Raw genomic sequence first — 18,299 nt, forward strand, 5'->3', positions numbered from 1 at the left:
CCGCCGCTGACCTGGAGAGCCGGTTCAAGCCACACATCCAAGTCCTCTTCACCTCCTGCCTCCCCAACTGAAAAATATTTCCCGGATCTGTACATTCCTTTCCCAAGAAGCTGCAAAAACCCTAGTGCATGCCCTTATTATCTCCCGCCTGGATTATTGCAACCTCCTGCTCAGTGCAGTCTCAATCAATTCTAAACTATGCTGCCCAACTAATCCATCTGTCCCCCGTTACTCCCTGACCTCTCCTCTCTGCAAATCCCTTCACTGGCTTCCCATTGTCCAACGACTCCAGTTCAAAACCCTAACCATGAACTACAAGGCCATCCACAAGCTGTCTCCTCCCTACATCTGTGACCTAGTCTCCTGGTACTCCAAGATTTTCCCGTGCCTCCCTCATACTCTGGAATGTTCTGCCACAACACATCAGACTCTCACCTACCTTGACAAGCTTGAAAAGGAACCTGAAGACCCACCTCTTCCGACAAGCCTACAACCTGCCGTAACCCTCAGTCTGATATAGCGCCGCACAACCAGCTCTACCCTCACCTACTGTATCCTCACCTATCCCTTGTAGACTGTGAGCCCTCGCGGGCAGGGACCTCTCTCCTCCTGTCCCAGTCTATGTCTTGTATTATTTATGATTATTGTACTTGTCCCCCTTTCACCTGCTGCTGACCATGAGCCCCGGTATACAGGGAGCCCCCCACTTGCTGCTGACCAGGACCCCTGGTATACAGGGAGCCCCCCACCTGCTGCTGACCATGAGCCCCGGTATACAGGGAGCCCCCCACTTGCTGCTGACCAGGACCCCTGGTATACAGGGAGCCCCCCACCTGCTGCTGACCAGGACCCCTGGTATACAGGGAGCCCCCAACCTGCTGCTGACCATGAGCCCTGGTATACAGGGAGCCCCCCACTTGCTGCGGACCAGGACCCCTGGTATACAGGGAGCCCCCCACCTGCTGCTGACCAGGACCCCTGGTATACAGGGAGCCCCCAACCTGCTGCTGACCATGAGCCTTGGTATACAGGGAGCCCCCACCTGTTGCTGACCAGGAGCCCGGGTATACAGGGAGCCCCTCACCTGCCGCTGACCAGGAGCCCCGGTATACATGGAGCCTCGGTATATAGGGAGCCCCCCACCTGCTGCTGACCAGAAGCCCCGGTATACAGGGAGACCTCTGGCTGAGTAGTGGGATTACTGGGGTAATATCCGATTACACAGAACAGTATGTGTGGAGACAACCGTTCACATAAAAAATGCAGCATGACCTATAATTAGTTGTTTTGGATCAAACTCCTTGTCATGTAGAACTGTTGAAGGGTCTTCATCCCCCTCTTCTTCAGCCACAGGTCGTCATGGCGATTATCTGATCGGCCTGGAAGCTTAAGGTATTTATGACTTTGGGTGATGGTAGAACGAAAGCCAAAAAGCTGCAGAGAAAGACAATTCTTTGTAATATTGGCGGGAAAACTCCCAAAGCAGGTTTTGAAGTGCAACTTTAATGCTAGAAAGATGAAAAACACATTGCCAGAATCCCTGCGTCGTGCGGAACCCAGTGCACCGTCTCACCTGACGGGGAGATCGTCAGAATCACGACAAATTAGTATTGGCCAGTAAAATTGTGCTAGAGGCGTTGTGTTTGGTATCAATGTAACTGTAAAATCGAGATATTAAATATGACACTAATATCTTTCACCTGTGTGACCCAGGAGCAAAGATATGAAAAACCCTAGAATTATGGAACTTTGTGAACATCATAGCACAGCCCACCAGAGACCATAAAATGATGTCACAGAGAAAGGGGGGCTACCTAATGTATAATAGGAACAGCTTCGTTCTGGGGGGCAGTCAGCACGTGGAGGGCATCATGAAGGGTGATGCTGGCCGATTCTAACATCTCTTGGAGTTCCCCTCCTACTCCCTAAGCAGACGTCACTTCTATGGCACAAGCTTAGTAAGTTTCACGTTTATACCTTTTATTTTATGTAACTGTTATGCCGTAATGTGTATTGTTCCCTTTTGTAAATTCTTGTATATTCTTTAAACACTGCCTATTTTCGGATTAAATATATAAAAAATTTAAGAGTTTCTTTCCTTATGCTTTATATACGAATCCAAAACCCCGAAGGGCCTTATGCTATCTGAAACGGGTCCCCAGCTACCTGTAGAAAGTCTGGGTGGTGGCAGCGTAATTGTTATTGCATAGAATTATTGGAGTGCTATCAGTAAGGGTACCGAGGTATATAAATATTCCATTAGCAGGAATCAGAGATATACATTTACCCTTGCTGTGAGACCTCCAATATTTGGCATTATCAGCTCAGCAGCCTCATCTTATGCATTGTCCTGCAGTACCAAAAGTGGCCTGCAGACAAGGGGGGCGCTAGAGAGTAGTCGAGTGTAACAAATCAGTGAACAGCTGCGGATTTCTGAGGGACTTCCCCGCCTGTTTGTGACAAATTGCTGGCAGCGGTGGGATATATAAAGCATTAGTGATCTGGTTTGAGCAATCATCCCTGTCACTAAAAACTTGCAAAGGTTTTGAGGATCGAACTCAGTGTTTAAATATACCTGGAACAATACTGTACGTGTAGCAGTTACCCCCTCCCTTTCTCTCTTGTTTTCTATCCTATCTTTTATTTGGCAATTATGGATGCTGTGTCAGAAGCCTGGTATAATCAGCAGAAGAAGGAGGTTCTTGCTGCACTCTGCAGATCCAAGTTGATTGATGGCCATGGCAAAACGAGGCAGGACCTAATTAAAGAACTTTTACAATGGGACGCAGAGCACGTTCATTCCCCCAGTGCTGGAGAAGAGGAGGCAAGCCAAGCCCAGGATAGTGCTTCTGCAGAGTCCCCATCATCAACTGCAAGCCAGAGCAGTGACCGGGGCAACATGGACTCTTTCCTGAAGATGGCTCTACAACAATTCGCTGCAGATGACCGGCAGGGACGGCTAAACCTCATTCAGCAATATCGAGAGGCTGAGAGAGCCGAGCGAGCCGAGCGCCAGGCTCAGGCCGAGCGAGAGGCTGAGAGAGCCGAGCGCCAGGCTCAGGCCGAGCGAGAGGCTGAGAGAGCCGAGCGAGAGCGCCAAGCCCAGAGAGACCATGAATTGAATATCCTCAAAGCCCGGCAGCAGACATCTTCCTCACTAAACGGTGAGTCCAATAATGCCAGCAGCTTTAAGCCCCGACCGGAGCACTTTCCTGTGATGGAAAAGGACGGGGATTTGGACACCTTTCTGAGGGGATTTGAAAAGACTTGCTTGCAGTACCAGTTGCCCTCAACACAATGGGCACGATACTTAACCCCAGGGCTGCGAGGCAAGGCCCTGGACGCGTTTGCCAGTCTCCCTCAAGAGCAGAGTGGAGACTATGGGGCCATCAAGCAGGCCCTAGTACGGAAGTATCAGCTGACTCCAGAGGTGTACCGAAAAAAATTCCGGACCCTCCAGCTCGGACCTCATGACAGCTACAGCGATTTGGAGGGTGGGCTCCAGAGCACCTTTGACCAGTGGATCCAAGGACTGTCCGTTACAACCTTTGAGGAGTTAAAGGATCTCATGGTGAAGGACCAACTCCTACATGTCTGTCCTGTGGAGGTTCGACAGTTTGTTATGGACCGAGAGCCCAAGGAGGCCTCAAAAGCAGCCCAGATTGCCGACGCCTATGTGGCTAACCGTGCAACGGAGGTGCGGAAGCCGTCCACCACCAGCTGGAAAGGGGGTAAGATGACAACTACAACCACCCCTGCCCCTACCAGCCGACCTCCCATAGGTCCTGTTTCATCCACCAGTGCCCGGCCCACCTCTGACACTCGCAGGTGTTTTTCCTGCAACCAGCCTGGACACCTCAGCTCTGTTTGCCCAGAGAGGCAGAAGAGGAACCCCACATCCAAGGCCCAAGGGCCTACTGGAACTGTCCTTTTGGCAAGGAAGGCGGGTGGTAGGGCCTGCGAAAACCTACACCCCGTCACCGTAGGCGGAACCCCCACTGTGGGGCTCAAGGACACTGGGGCCGACAGAACACTGGTCCGCCCTGAACTGGTACCCCCTGAAAACTTTATCCCGGGAAAACTCCTGACTGTCGCCTTGGCGGGGGGTGTCCACCAATCCTTCCCAATGGCCCTGATTCCCCTCGACTGGGGTGCTGGGAGAGGGTGGAGGGAAGTGGGGGTGGATGAACATCTACCAACCAATGTTTTATTGGGGACTGATCTGGGGCGATTAGTTGCACAATTTCTCCCTGATGATCCTCCCGAATCCAAAAAGTCATGTGATACAAATGTTGTTGATCAGTCATGTGATGCAAGTGTTGTTAAATCATGTGATGCAAATGTTGTTGATAAGTCATGCGACCCGAATGCGGATACCCAGAACGTAATTACAAATGTTGTGCATGGTAATAAAGTGGAGATTTGTACAGGGGAACTCAGCCATGCCACGCGGCAGGGTGACGTGGCTGAGGACAACCCCAAGGTAGCAAGTGTCTGTGCTGACAGAGATGGAGGCAGACATGAGAACCACGAGGACAGTGGTCAAATGCAGCTGAGCAGTGTCACAGCGGACAGTGACACAGCCAGTAGTACCTGTCAGGCTGATGGGGAAGAGTGGTTATTCCCCGGGGAGACAGCCTTCATTGGTGCTGTCACCCGCAGTCAGAGTGCCCAGAACGCAAATGAAACCTTGCCTTCTGACACCTCTTCACCCAGAGGGATAACGGAACTGGTTATGGACCCAGAGGGTCCCGGTGAGGTTGGAACCTTAACGTCACTTTTGGCTGCCTCTAGCCAAGAGTTCCAGGTGGCTCTACGAACTGATGCCAGTCTAGAGACGTTAAGGGACCTCGCAGAGAAGCCCTCCTCCGAGACCGATAAGGAGAGGGTGTTCTGGGACCAGGGAAAGTTGTACCGGGAGACAATTCCCTGTAACCCCCAACAAGAGTGGCTGAAGGAAAGACAGCTGGTGGTGCCTCACCGCTTTAGGAGTGAGTTGCTGCGGATTGCCCATGAGATCCCACTTGCCGGACACTTGGGGGTCAGCAAAACCAAGGCCCGGCTGTCTCACCACTTCTATTGGCCCAAAATGGGGACAGATGTTGCCAACTACTGCCGCTCCTGTATCACATGTCAAAGAGTGGGAAAGTCAGGGCCTGCTCCCAAAGCTCCCCTGATCTCTTTGCCGGTGATAGAAGAGCCTTTCCAGAGGGTCGCTGTGGACATTGTCGGGCCTCTGGCCGTCCCCAGCAGCTCTGGAAAACGGTTCGTCCTTACTGTGGTAGACTATGCTACCCGGTATCCGGAGGCAGTGGCTCTGTCCTCAGTTGGAGCCGATAAGGTGGCAGATGCCCTCTTGACCATATTCTCCCGAGTAGGATTTCCCAGGGAGATGCTTACCGACCAGGGGACTCAGTTCATGTCTCGTCTAATGGAGGCTCTCTGTAAGAAAATGCAGGTGCGGCATCTGATATCAAGCGCTTATCACCCACAGACCAATGGTTTGTGTGAGCGATTTAATGGTACCCTTAAGCAGATGCTTAAGATGCTGGTTGAGTCACATGGACGCGACTGGGAGCGGTATCTCTCACACCTGCTGTTTGCCTACAGAGAGGTACCACAGGCCTCAACGGGATTTTCCCCCTTCGAGCTCCTGTATGGCAGACGAGTCCGGGGGCCTCTTGGTCTGGTAAGGGAATCCTGGGAAGAGGAACTGAACTCCCCAGAAGTGTCCGTTGTGGAGTATGTCATTCGGCTCCGTGACAAAATGCAGTCAATGACGCAGATGGTGCATGAGAATATGGCGCAAGCCCAGGCCAGCCAGAAGCGATGGTACGACCAACACGCTCGAGAGCGGGTGTACGAAGTGGGTCAGAAGGTGTGGGTCCTAGTCCCAATGACCCAGAACAAGCTTCAGGCGGCCTGGGAGGGTCCATACCTGGTGCATCAGCGCCTCAATGACGTAAACTATGTGGTCACCATCGACCATGCCAGGAAGAGGCAAAAGGTCTTCCATGTCAACATGATGAAAGCTCATCATGACAGGGAAGCCTTTGCTCTTCCTGTGTGTAGTCTTCCCGAGGAAGGCGAAAGTGAAGTCTTGGTGGACTTGCTCGCCTCGGCCCGGGATGGAGGGTCTATCGAGGAGGCGGCATTCAACCCACAGCTATCCTTGGACCAAAAGTCCCAGCTGCGGGAGGTATTCCGGCCCTACCTGATGACCTTCACGAATGTCCCAGGGAAGACATCCCTAGCCACCCACCAGGTGGACACAGGGAGTCATTCCCCAGTTCGTCAACCCCCATACCGTGTCTCCCTAGAGGTACAAAAAGACATAAAAAGGGAGATCGATGAAATGCTAGTCCTGGGAGTGATCCAGAGGTCCAAAAGTGCATGGGCCTCGCCTGTAGTCTTGGTTCCAAAAAAAGGACCGGACAACCCGGTTTTGTGTGGACTACAGGAGGCTAAATGCAATCACAGCACTCGATGCGTACCCAATGCCACGCATCGATGAGTTACTGGATTGCTTAGCCGGGGCCCGGTACCTGACCATCATGGACCTGAGTCGAGGGTACTGGCAGATTCCTATGTCCAAGGAAGCACAGGAAAGGTCCGCCTTCATCACCCCATTCGGGCTGTATGAATCCCTTGTCATGCCCTTTGGCATGAGAAATGCTCCTGCCACTTTCCAGCGATTGGTCGACCAGCTGCTCGAGGGACTAGGAGGGTTTGCAGTAGCTTACCTGGATGACATTGCCATCTTTAGTCCCACTTGGGAGGAACACCTGGGGCACCTGGAGCAGGTGCTCAGGCGGATCCAAAGCGCTGGTCTGACTATAAAGCCAGGGAAGTGTCAGATCGGCATGACTGAGGTACAGTACCTTGGACACAGAGTGGGTGGCGGGACCCTGAAACCAGAGCCAGGGAAGGTTGATGCCATCACCTCCTGGCCTACCCCCAAGTCAAAGAAGCAGGTGATGTCCTTCTTGGGTACGGCAGGGTACTATAGGAAGTTCGTTCCTAACTATAGTGCTCTTGCTAAGCCGTTGACGGACCTCACCAAAAAGAAGCTACCGCAAGTAGTCACCTGGACAGATGACTGTGAACGGTCCTTCAGGGCACTGAAAGCTGCCCTCGCCAGTTCCCCAATCCTACAAGCCCCGGACTTCACCCGACGGTTCATAGTTCAGACAGATGCCAGTGCGTTTGGCCTTGGTGCAGTACTCAGCCAGGTAAATGGGAAGGGAGAAGAGCATCCGGTGATGTTTCTCAGCCGCAAGCTCTTATCCCGGGAAGTGGCCTACGCCACTGTGGAGAAGGAGTGCCTCTCTATAGTGTGGGCCCTGCGGAAACTGCAGCCCTACCTATATGGACGCAACTTCACCATAGTGACAGACCACAACCCTCTCAGCTGGCTACATCGGGTGGCCGGCGACAATGGTAAGCTACTGCGGTGGAGCTTGGCACTACAGCAGTATGACTTTACCATTCAACACAGGAAGGGTGTTGAGCATGGCAACGCTGATGGGCTGTCCCGACAGGGGGATGCCAGCGAGGTAGGCTTAGGAGACGATTGGCAAATCAATCTCCCATGCTACCTCAAAAAGGGGGAGGTGTCATGTAGAACTGTTGAAGGGTCTTCATCCCCCTCTTCTTCACCAGCCACAGGTCGTAATGGCGATTATCTGATCGGCCTGGAAGCTTAAGGTATTTATGACTTTGGGTGATGGTAGAACTAAAGCCAAAAAGCTGCAGAGAAAGACAATTCTTTGTAATATTGGCGGGAAAACTCCCAAAGCAGGTTTTGAAGTGCAACTTTAATGCTAGAAAGATGAAAAACACATTGCCAGAATCCCTGCGTCGTGCGGAACCCAGCGCACCGTCTCACCTGACGGGGAGATCGTCAGAATCACGACAAATTAGTATTGGCCAGTAAAATTGTGCTAGAGGCGTTCGAGATATTAAATATGACGCTAATATCTTTCACCTGTGTGACCCAGGAGCAAAGATATGACAAACCCTAGAATTATGGAACTTTGTGAACATCAGAGCACAGCCCACCAGAGACCATAAAATGATGTCACAGAGAAAGGGGGGCTACCTAATGTATAATAGGAACAGCTTCGTTCTGGGGGGCAGTCAGCACGTGGAGGGCATCATGAAGGGTGATGCTGGCCGATTCTAACATCTCTTGGAGTTCCCCTCCTACTCCCTAAGCAGACGTCACTTCTATGGCACAAGCTTAGTAAGTTTCACGTTTATACCTTTTATTTTATGTAACTGTTATGCCGTAATGTGTATTGTTCCCTTTTGTAAATTCTTGTATATTCTTTAAACACTGCCTATTTTCGGATTAAATATATAAAAAATTTAAGAGTTTCTTTCCTTATGCTTTATATACGAATCCAAAACCCCGAAGGGCCTTATGCTATCTGAAACGGGTCCCCAGCTACCTGTAGAAAGTCTGGGTGGTGGCAGCGTAATTGTTATTGCATAGAATTATTGGAGTGCTATCAGTAAGGGTACCGAGGTATATAAATATTCCATTAGCAGGAATCAGAGATATACATTTACCCTTGCTGTGAGACCTCCAATATTTGGCATTATCAGCTCAGCAGCCTCATCTTATGCATTGTCCTGCAGTACCAAAAGTGGCCTGCAGACAAGGGGGGCGCTAGAGAGTAGTCGAGTGTAACAAATCAGTGAACAGCTGCGGATTTCTGAGGGACTTCCCCGCCTGTTCGTGACACTCCTACATTAAAAAACGTAATGAATCGGTAAAAACTGGAAGCCATCTGGATGGTGCCCATATAGCAGCCAGCTTTTACAGATCTGTTACTGGTAAAGCCTGGTGACAAACTACCTGTTACCTCATCTGAGAGCAGAATAATGTATGGAAAGCGACCCCGATTCCAGCGATGTGTCACTTTGTGCTACTACTGCTGCACCCAGTAAGCTATCAGAGTTCTTAGATGTAACAGGGCTCAGAAAGCTACCCCGACCAACTGCAGCTTTCTGTATACATTGTCTATTGAGCATAAGCTGCTAATCAGGGCTGGAGGTGAGGGTAGACCAGGGCTCACTGAGGACCTAGTCCAGGCAGTAACAATCTCCTGCTGATAAAACACTCATTGTATTGAAACAGCACAGAGCGTAAAAAGTGACATCTCTGGAAGGAATAATCCCCCTTTTTATAGGATACACCCATTGGTGACTATAAGGGTACACTACATTATAACAGTAGTGGTCCTGTCCTGGGACAATTACTCTTCTCCATCTATACATTTGGCCTGGGACAACTCATAACGTCCCATGGCTTTCAGTACCACCTATGTGCTGGTGACACTCAGATCTACCTCTCTGGCCCAGATGTCACATCTCTACTCTCCAGAATCCCAGTGTCTATAGGCCATATCCTCCTTCTCCCGCTTCCTAAAGCTCATTGTGGCTAAAACTGAACTAATCATCTTTGCATTTTGTAATTTTGCATTCATTTGTGACTTTAATGTGGCACGAAAGGGTGCTTAGCCTTGTACTTAGCCCAAAAATAAATGAATAAAAAAGACGTGGAGTCTCCCCTTTTTTTGGTAACCAGCTAGGGTAAAGCAGACGGCTGCAGCCTACAGACCACAGCTGGCAGCTTCACCTTGGCTGGTGATCCAAAACGGAGGGCACCCCAGGCTGCGCATGCGGTCAGCATCTTTTGAGAAGGAGGAGAAGGAGGGATCGCAGCTGCACAATTTACCGGGGACACTGGGGGGGGGTTATAGGGGGTGACTTAGATGGACCTAGGGAGGAGTTTTCTGTTGCTTCAGTCATGGCACATGCAACAGAAATCAGAGGAGGAGATGAATGCGGCAGGTGCGCTGGTTGTGTGCGCCGCCATCCTGGATTATCGAGAGGGGATTGGGGGGATCGGGAGGGTACTTTGGCGACACTGAGGGACCAGAGGGGACAAGATTTGTCTCCTATCTGACATGTTTGATCATGCTAGGTGGGAGATAAATCATTTTTTTACTGGCGCCGCCATTTACTGTCACGTCCTCACAGTTACATGGTGTGTAACGAGGATCATGTGATCAGGGACTGGAAAAACCAGCCGGAATCGTGATTGCTAGGTTCTTAGCTACCCCCGGTAGCTGAAAGACCCAAAACACTGAAGACTCACAGTCCGTCCACCTATGATACGCTGATCCAAAACACTGGTGAGTCACACAGTCCATCCACCTATGATACGCTGATCCAAAACACTGGTGGGTCACACAGACCATGCACTGATGATACGCTGATCCAAAACACTGATGACTCAAACAGACCGGGTACTGATGATGCGCTGATCCAAAACACTGAAGACTCACAGTCCATCCACCTATCATACGCTGATCCAAAACACTGGTGAGTCACACAGACCATGCACTGATGATGCGCTGATCAAAAACACTGATGACTCACGCAGACAGTGCATCGATGATACGCTCATCCAAAACACTGATGATACCGTTACTATTCTTCAGATATGTGTTTAAACAGAAATGTGAATGAGGCCTCTCAGCACTTTTCTGACTTGACATACAGTCATATGAAAAAGTTTGAGCACCCCTATTAATGTTAACCTATTTCTTTATAACTATTTGGGTTTTTGCAACAGCTATTTCAGTTTCATATATCTAATAACTGATGGACTGAGTAATATTTCTGGATTGAAATGAGGTTTATTGTACTAACAGAAAATGTGCAATCTGCATTTAAACAAAATTTGACCAGTGCAACAGTATGGGCACCTCTACATAAAAGTGACATTAAGATTTTGTAGATCCTCCTTTTGCAAAAATAACAACCTCTAGTCGCTTCCTGTAGCTTTTAATGAGTTCCTGGATCCTGGATGAAGGTATACTTGACCATTCCTTTTTACAAAACAATTCCAGTTCAGTTAAGTTTGATGGTCGCCGAGCATGGACAGCACGCTTCAAATCATCCCACAGATGTTCAATGATATTCAGGTCTGGGGACTGGGATTGCCATTCCAGAACATTGTAATTGTTCCTCGGCATGAATGCCTGAGTAGATTTGGAGCGGTGTTTTTGATAATTGTTTTGCTGAAATATCCATTCCCTGCGTAACTTCAACTTCGTCACTGATTCTTGCACATTATTGTCAAGAATCTGCTGTTACTGAGTTGAATCCATGCGACCCTCAACTTTAACAAGATTCCCGGTGCCGGCATTGGCCACAAGCCCCAAAGCATGATGGAACCTCCACCAAATGTTACTGTGGGTAGCAAGTGCTTTTTTTGGAATGCCGTGTTTTTTTGCCTCCATGCAGAACGCCTTTTTGTATGACCAAACAACTCAATCTTTGTTTAATCAGTCAACACGACCTTCTTCCAAAATGTAACTGGCTTGTCCAAATGTGCTTTTGCATACCTCAGGCGATTCTGTTTGTGGCGTGCTTGCAGAAACGGCTTCTTTCGCATCACTCTCCCATACAGCTTCTCTTTGTGCAAAGTGTGCTGTATTGTTGACCGATGCACATTGACACCATCTGCAGCAAGATGATGCTGCAGGTCTTTGGAGGTGGTCTGTGGATTGTCCTTGACTGTTTTCACCATTCTTCTTCTCTGCCTTTCTGATATTTTTCTTGGCCTGCCACTTCTGGGCTTAACAAGAACTGTACTCGTGTTCTTCCATTTCCTTACTACGTTCCTCACAGTGGGAACTGACAGTTTTAATCTCTGAGACAACTTTTCGTATCCTTCCCCTGAACAACTATGTTGAATAATCTTTGTTTTCAGATCATTTGAGAGTTGTTTTGAGGAGCCCATGATGCCACTCTTCATAGGAGATTCAAATAGGAGAACAACTTGCAAGTGGCCACCTTAAATACCTTTTCTCATGATTGGATACACCTGCCTATGAAGTTCAAAGCTCAATGAGGTTACAAAACCAATTTAGTGCTTTAGTAAGTCAGTAACAAGTAGTTAGAAGTGTTCAAATCAAGAAATTGATAAGGGTGCCCATACTTTTGCACCGGTCAAATTTTGTTTAAATGCGGATTGCACATTTTCTGTTAGTACAATAAACCACATTTCAGTCCAGAAATATTACTGAGTCCATCAGTTATTAGATATATGAAACTGAAATAGCTGTTGCAAAAACCCAAATTGTTATAAAGAAAAAAGGTTAACATTAATAGGGGTGCCCAAACTTTTTCATATGACTGTATCAACATGTGAAGAATCTGCACACTGAACAGGACATGTGCGGAGGCGGCTTATACACGGCAGGCATCATGCACGTGTCCTATTATTTACAATAGGATCCATGTACAGTTGAAACCAGAAATTTACATACATTATCTAAAAAGACACATCTGCATGTTTTTCTCACTATCTGACATGAAATAAGAATAAACCTTTCCTGTTTTAGGTCAGTTAGGAACCAAAATTATTTATATTTGCCAAATGCCAGAATAATGTGTTCCTGTGTGCATTTGCAAACATTTATCTGGATTTTTTGGTGTGTCTTGTGGCGTAATGGCTTCTTCCTGGCAAAGTGGCCTTTCAGCTCATGTTGATACAGTAGTTGTTTCACTGTGGATAATGATACAATCTTACCAGCTTCCACCAGCACCTTCACAAGGTCTTTTGCTTTTGTTCTTGGGTTGATATACACATATCTGACCAAACCACGTTCATCTGTGGTACTTTCTGAGCGGTATGATGGCCGGACATTCCCATCTTGTTTGTACTTCCAAAGACTTGACATCATCACATGGGCTGTCCCATATTATTTAAATGCATAGTACTCTTAATGTATGTAAACTTTTGACTTTGCAGAAAGTAATAAAAATGCCTTAAACATGCTCTCTTGCATTATTCTGGCATTTGGCAAATATAAATAATTTTGGTTCCTAATTACCCTAAAACAGTAAAGCATTGTTCTGATTTCATGTCAGATAGCGAGAAAAACATGCAGATGTGTCTTTTTATATAGTGCATGTAAACGTCTGGTTTCAACTGTATAATACCTGCCTGCATGACATCTTTCCACATGTACAGTATGGTCAGACTGGGTGGCAGATCGAGGTGCTGCACAAACTTATCCATACCTATTCCCCAGCTGGAGAGCCATAAGTTAGAGGGCACTGGTATAGGTGTAGCATGATGGGGTGGGTGGGAGGGTGGAAGGTGACAGGGATGTTTGCTCCTGGTAGCAAATTTTTTGCTGCACAACATTTCTAACAACTCCCACATCAGTTTCTTCATATACACAACAGCTACAACTAGAGTTGAGCAAGTACCTAACTATTCGTACTTGCTTTGCTCATAACAAGTACTGTCTAATACTCGCATATTGATTCCGAATAGTATGTGCAATGCAAGTCAATGGGGAAAAACTTGCAAAGTAAAGAGTAACCCAAATGCCATACTATTCGTGCGAGTAGTGAATAGTGCGGAATTCGGGTTACTTGTTGCATAGCGAGTTTTCCCCATTGACTTCCAATGCACATGCTACTCGGAATGAATACGCGAGTATTAGACAGTACTCAAAAAAAAGACAAGCATGGATTGGCACCACCTGAAAGACCGTGTAAATGCCAAATATAAACACTAGAGACCACAAAAAGAAAGGGCATGTAAATCTGCTCTGGTCTAATTTAATGTCTAATAAAATAATGCATATATAGCCACTAATCAGAAATTGTACTAATTACACAGCTAGAAATCTCCAAGGTCAAGTGCAAATAGCTTTAATCATTGTGCATGTATTGTGTATTTTTCAACACGATGGTCCAGGATATTCACAAATTACAGATATATAATAAGGCAGAAGGAAATCTATCAGCTACAGAAAAGGAGGCAATCAGCTCTCTCAAGAATAATCAGTCCATTATAAATATTGTCCTATGATCGGTGGTCATGTAGGTCAAAGAAGCCAAACGACAACTCCTTAACCCTGCACTGTATGCACCATTGCCATCAGATCCTACGTCAATATTCCAGAAAATGCTGCAAAATCTACTCTCGGATGCAGTCACCAGAGGAGTTATAGGTAAGAAGGAAAGGGATTATATTTTTGTTAGCCATTCTGTGACCCCTACATTCTACTTACTCCCAAAAATTCACAAATGTCTACAGAATCCCCCTGGAAGGCCAATTGTGGCTGGAATTGGAACCCTCAGTGAGAGGGCTTGTGAATATTTGGATTTTTATTTCCAACCATTGGTTTTAGGCTTGCGCTCATATATCAGAGATACATCACATCTGCTGGAGAAGTTGGAAGATGTGACTTTACCCCCAGATACATTACTTCTCTCGTTGGACGTAGAAGCTCTATATACCAGCATTGGTCATGACGTAGGTTTGGAGGCTACAGCTTTGTTCTTCATGTATGATAATGGAGGTATGACACCACATAGTTTGTTCTTCTTGGATCTTCTTTCATTTGTCCTCGGGCATAATTTCTTTGTCTTTGATCGCACCACCTATAGGCAGGTCTCTGGTACCGCGATGGGGGCGCGCTGCGCCCCTTCTTTCGCTAATCTCTTTTTGGGGTGGTGGGAGGAGGGGTGTGTGTACACCCTGTCACGGTTTCGGGAGTCTGTCTGTGGGTGGTTCAGATTAATTGATAATATTTTGTTCCTGTGGACAGGTATTGAGGATTCCTGCCACGAGTTCTGAATCAATCATCTGAACATAAAACTGACTCATCAGATATCTTCATCATCTATGAACTTTCTGGACCTATAATTGTCCATCAAGGAATGGCGTATCATTACCGACCTTTTTCATAAGTCAACATCAACCAATACCTTTTTACATTATAAAAGTTTTCATCCTCGTCAACTTAGAGATGGGATACCTGTTGGTCAATTCCTGAGAGCCAAGCGTAATTGTACCCTTGAAACTCATTTTGTACACCAGGCTACAGATCTTCGGAAAAGATTTAAAGCTAGAGTATACCCCAGGAAAGTTATTGGCAAGGCATTTCAGGGACCCAAAGGAGAAGATCGCATGTTATTGCTACAGCCCAGGAGGAATTATGGAAAGGAGGACAACAATATACAGTTGGTAACAACATTTAATAAACAATGGGATGAGATTTATCGCATGCTGATGAAAAACTGGGATATTCTCTTTTTGGACAATAAAATCAAAAACTTTATCCCCCCACTGACCTAAACTAACAGCTGGGAGATCAATGAATCTTCATGACCAGTTTTGCCAAAGTCACTTCAGGAGGCCCTATTGTAGACTGGAAAGGGGTACTGTCCTACGGGGATCATATCCTTGTGGAGGATGCTCTGTGCGGCAATTTATAGAAGTCACGACTACGTTTGTCAATCAAGGAAATCGAAAAACCTTTGAGCTGCGGCATTATGTGAATTGTAGGGTCAAGAATGTTATATATGTACTCACATGCAATAAAAATAATGTAGGTCAAACATCCCAAGAGCTCCGTGCACATATCCAACAGCACTTCTCGAATATTGCATTGGTGGAACAGCATCAATAAAGAGGGAAAACTTTGTCCACAGTGGCTGCACATGATTTGGAGCATCATGGAAGCAAGTTACGGGACACTAAGATTCTTGGTGTGGACCGGGTTTTTGAGAGCATTAGAGGTGGTGACGTCACCTGTTCCTTATTGCGGCTGGAATCTCATTGGATCTTTGATCTACAAAGTGTGGCTCCCCTTGGAATTAACGAAAACCTATTATTTACTGGGTTTTATAAATGCTAGTTCCTGAGGCTAGCTAGTTTCCCTTTCTCTTCATTGATAACAACAATACTACAAATGAATAAATCATAACTAAATATAATATTGACTGTCTTGTGCCTGTGTGTGCCTCTCTTGAGATTTTGTAAATCTCTTTTGCATTTGCTTAGTTAGCTGACATATGTATATATGTATAGTTATTTAATCTCTTCTTTGTACAGATTGTTATATGCATTGTGTATTTTTTAATCTTGCATTTGTTAAAATTGCACTTGTTCAATGCTAGGTTGATCCTGGTATACTTACTCTGCCCTGTGAATACACAAGTGTATTACATTGAATAGTTTGGACCCGAGAGATCTGTTATTTAACTTTTAATGCAGCACGGCTACCTAACATTGCGCGGATGTTGTGTGTTCCTGCACTCTATTTCAGTAGCACGGACTAACTACATCTGTGCATGTCACTGACTGCTATGCACCCCACACCAGTGACGCATGGTGGCCAGTGCGCATATCCAGACATGCAAATGAAGTGGCTACGTTCCAGTGTTACATGCACGCCGGCCTCACATTATAGCGGTGGTATATTTCCTTGCTCCACGTGGAGGATTATTTGAACAGGTGGTTTGATCCAGCAACCACCCTTTGTTGCATTCTGGGTAAGGATGTGGGTATATATGAGGGTCACAATATGGTCTATCCAGAACATTTGGCCCTGATGAAGCTATGAAAATGGCTTAACGCGTAGGGAGTGTACCGCAGTACCTATTTCCCTCAATCTGCAGCATTTGGGTGATTATTTATTTCTGCATCTGAGGTATTATAAATGTGCCGGTGTTTGCATGTTTGTATTGAGACATACTGTATGTTGTCACTTTGTATTTTGTATCCCAAAAAATCTTTTTTACTTGTATTGCATTCTTCTGCACATACGTACTGTTTTGTGCACTAGATGATATAGCTAGATATATGAGATAATATAGCTTGTATATTATTTGCATTGTGACATACATTGTCTCTTGGCACTGTGCACTTTATTCAATCTGATCTCTACCCTTACTGAAGTCCATTATATGAATATACTAGCTGTAGTACTCGGGCATTGCCCAGGATAGTAACGGTCTCTCTGTCTCTCTCCCAGTCTCTGTCTCTCTTTCCTTGTCTGCCTGTTTCTATCTCTGTCTGTATTTGCATCAGTCTATCTGTCTCAAGCTCTTTATCTGTCTGTCTGTCTCTCTGCCCATCTGTCTCATTATCTGGCTGTCTTTTTACCCGGCTGTCTCTATGCCCGGCTGTCTGTCTCTTTCCCTGTCTGCTTCTTTCTAGGGCTGTCTCTTTGCCTGGGTGTCTCTGTTCAGGACTGTCTCTTTGCCCGTCTGTCTCTTTCCCACTCTGTCTCTTTGGGCGTCTGTGTCTTTCCCCATCTGTGTCTCTGTCTTTTTCTGTCTCTCTCTATCCGTCTCACCACTGACATCTTGTTACCTCACACATAAGCTTGTTATACTGACAGTTTATTTTGTTCCTATAGCAACCACTGACAGTTGCTATTTATAGCCTGGAGCTCCCAGCTCCATTCAGTTTAATGGCTGCAGGATTTTTGTAGAGTAACTGGAAAGCACGGGGTTAAATTTTCCCACCGAAACATAGTCTATGACGTTCCCTGAGTCACATGGAGTGTCTGTGCAAAATTTCGTGATTGTACATGCGGATTCCTTTAGCGGACATACACACATATATAGACACATACACTGAGCTTTATATATTAGATTGCCAGTGCATATTTGATGTGAGGGGTAGAATTTTTCTACATTACTTCTTTGTACTGCGGTACTATTTGGTTTTCCATCATGTGGTGTCTTATTGTGTATTGTTTTTTGCACAAAGATTAAAGCTATGTGCACTTGACCTTGGAGATTTCTGGCTGTGTATTTAGTACAATTTCTGATTCATGGCTATATACCCTGTTTCCCTGAAAATAAGACACAGTCTTATATTTTTTTTGCCCCAAAAAAAGCACTAGGTCTTATTTTCAGGGCGGTCTTATTATCGAGGAGACATGTTTGGGGTAAGTTTACCCCCCACAAAAAGCAGACACCCCTTCCCAGGATCCTCATACTGGGCATCTGTATGGCTCCCAGATCTCCCAGCAAGTCGCCCTCCCCTGCGTCTGGCCGACACACACATACATCAGGACACACACACATCAGATAGCATACACTCATACGTCAGATAGCATAGACTCATATAGACACACACACTTCCATATCATTCCTCCCTGGGATCTCTGTGCTGCACGCCACCCCTGCATCAGATAGCGCACGCATCAGATTCCACATCATTCCTCCCTGTGATTTCCAGTGAGTACTCCAGGCAGCTGTGCTGCACGTCATCCTCCCCTGCATCCGGCCAACACTCACACATCAGGCAGCATACACTTACACATCCGATCGCATACACCTGTACAATCGCGCGCGCACAACATCCGGAGATACCACGCGCTTCTGGCCATTAGATCCTCCCACAGGTCCTGGAAGATCCACTGTACAGCATCTCAAGTCCTTATGCAAGCCAAGAAGCA

This window comes from Anomaloglossus baeobatrachus, chromosome 3, assembly GCF_048569485.1.
Source record: "Anomaloglossus baeobatrachus isolate aAnoBae1 chromosome 3, aAnoBae1.hap1, whole genome shotgun sequence".
NCBI lineage: Eukaryota > Metazoa > Chordata > Amphibia > Anura > Aromobatidae > Anomaloglossus > Anomaloglossus baeobatrachus.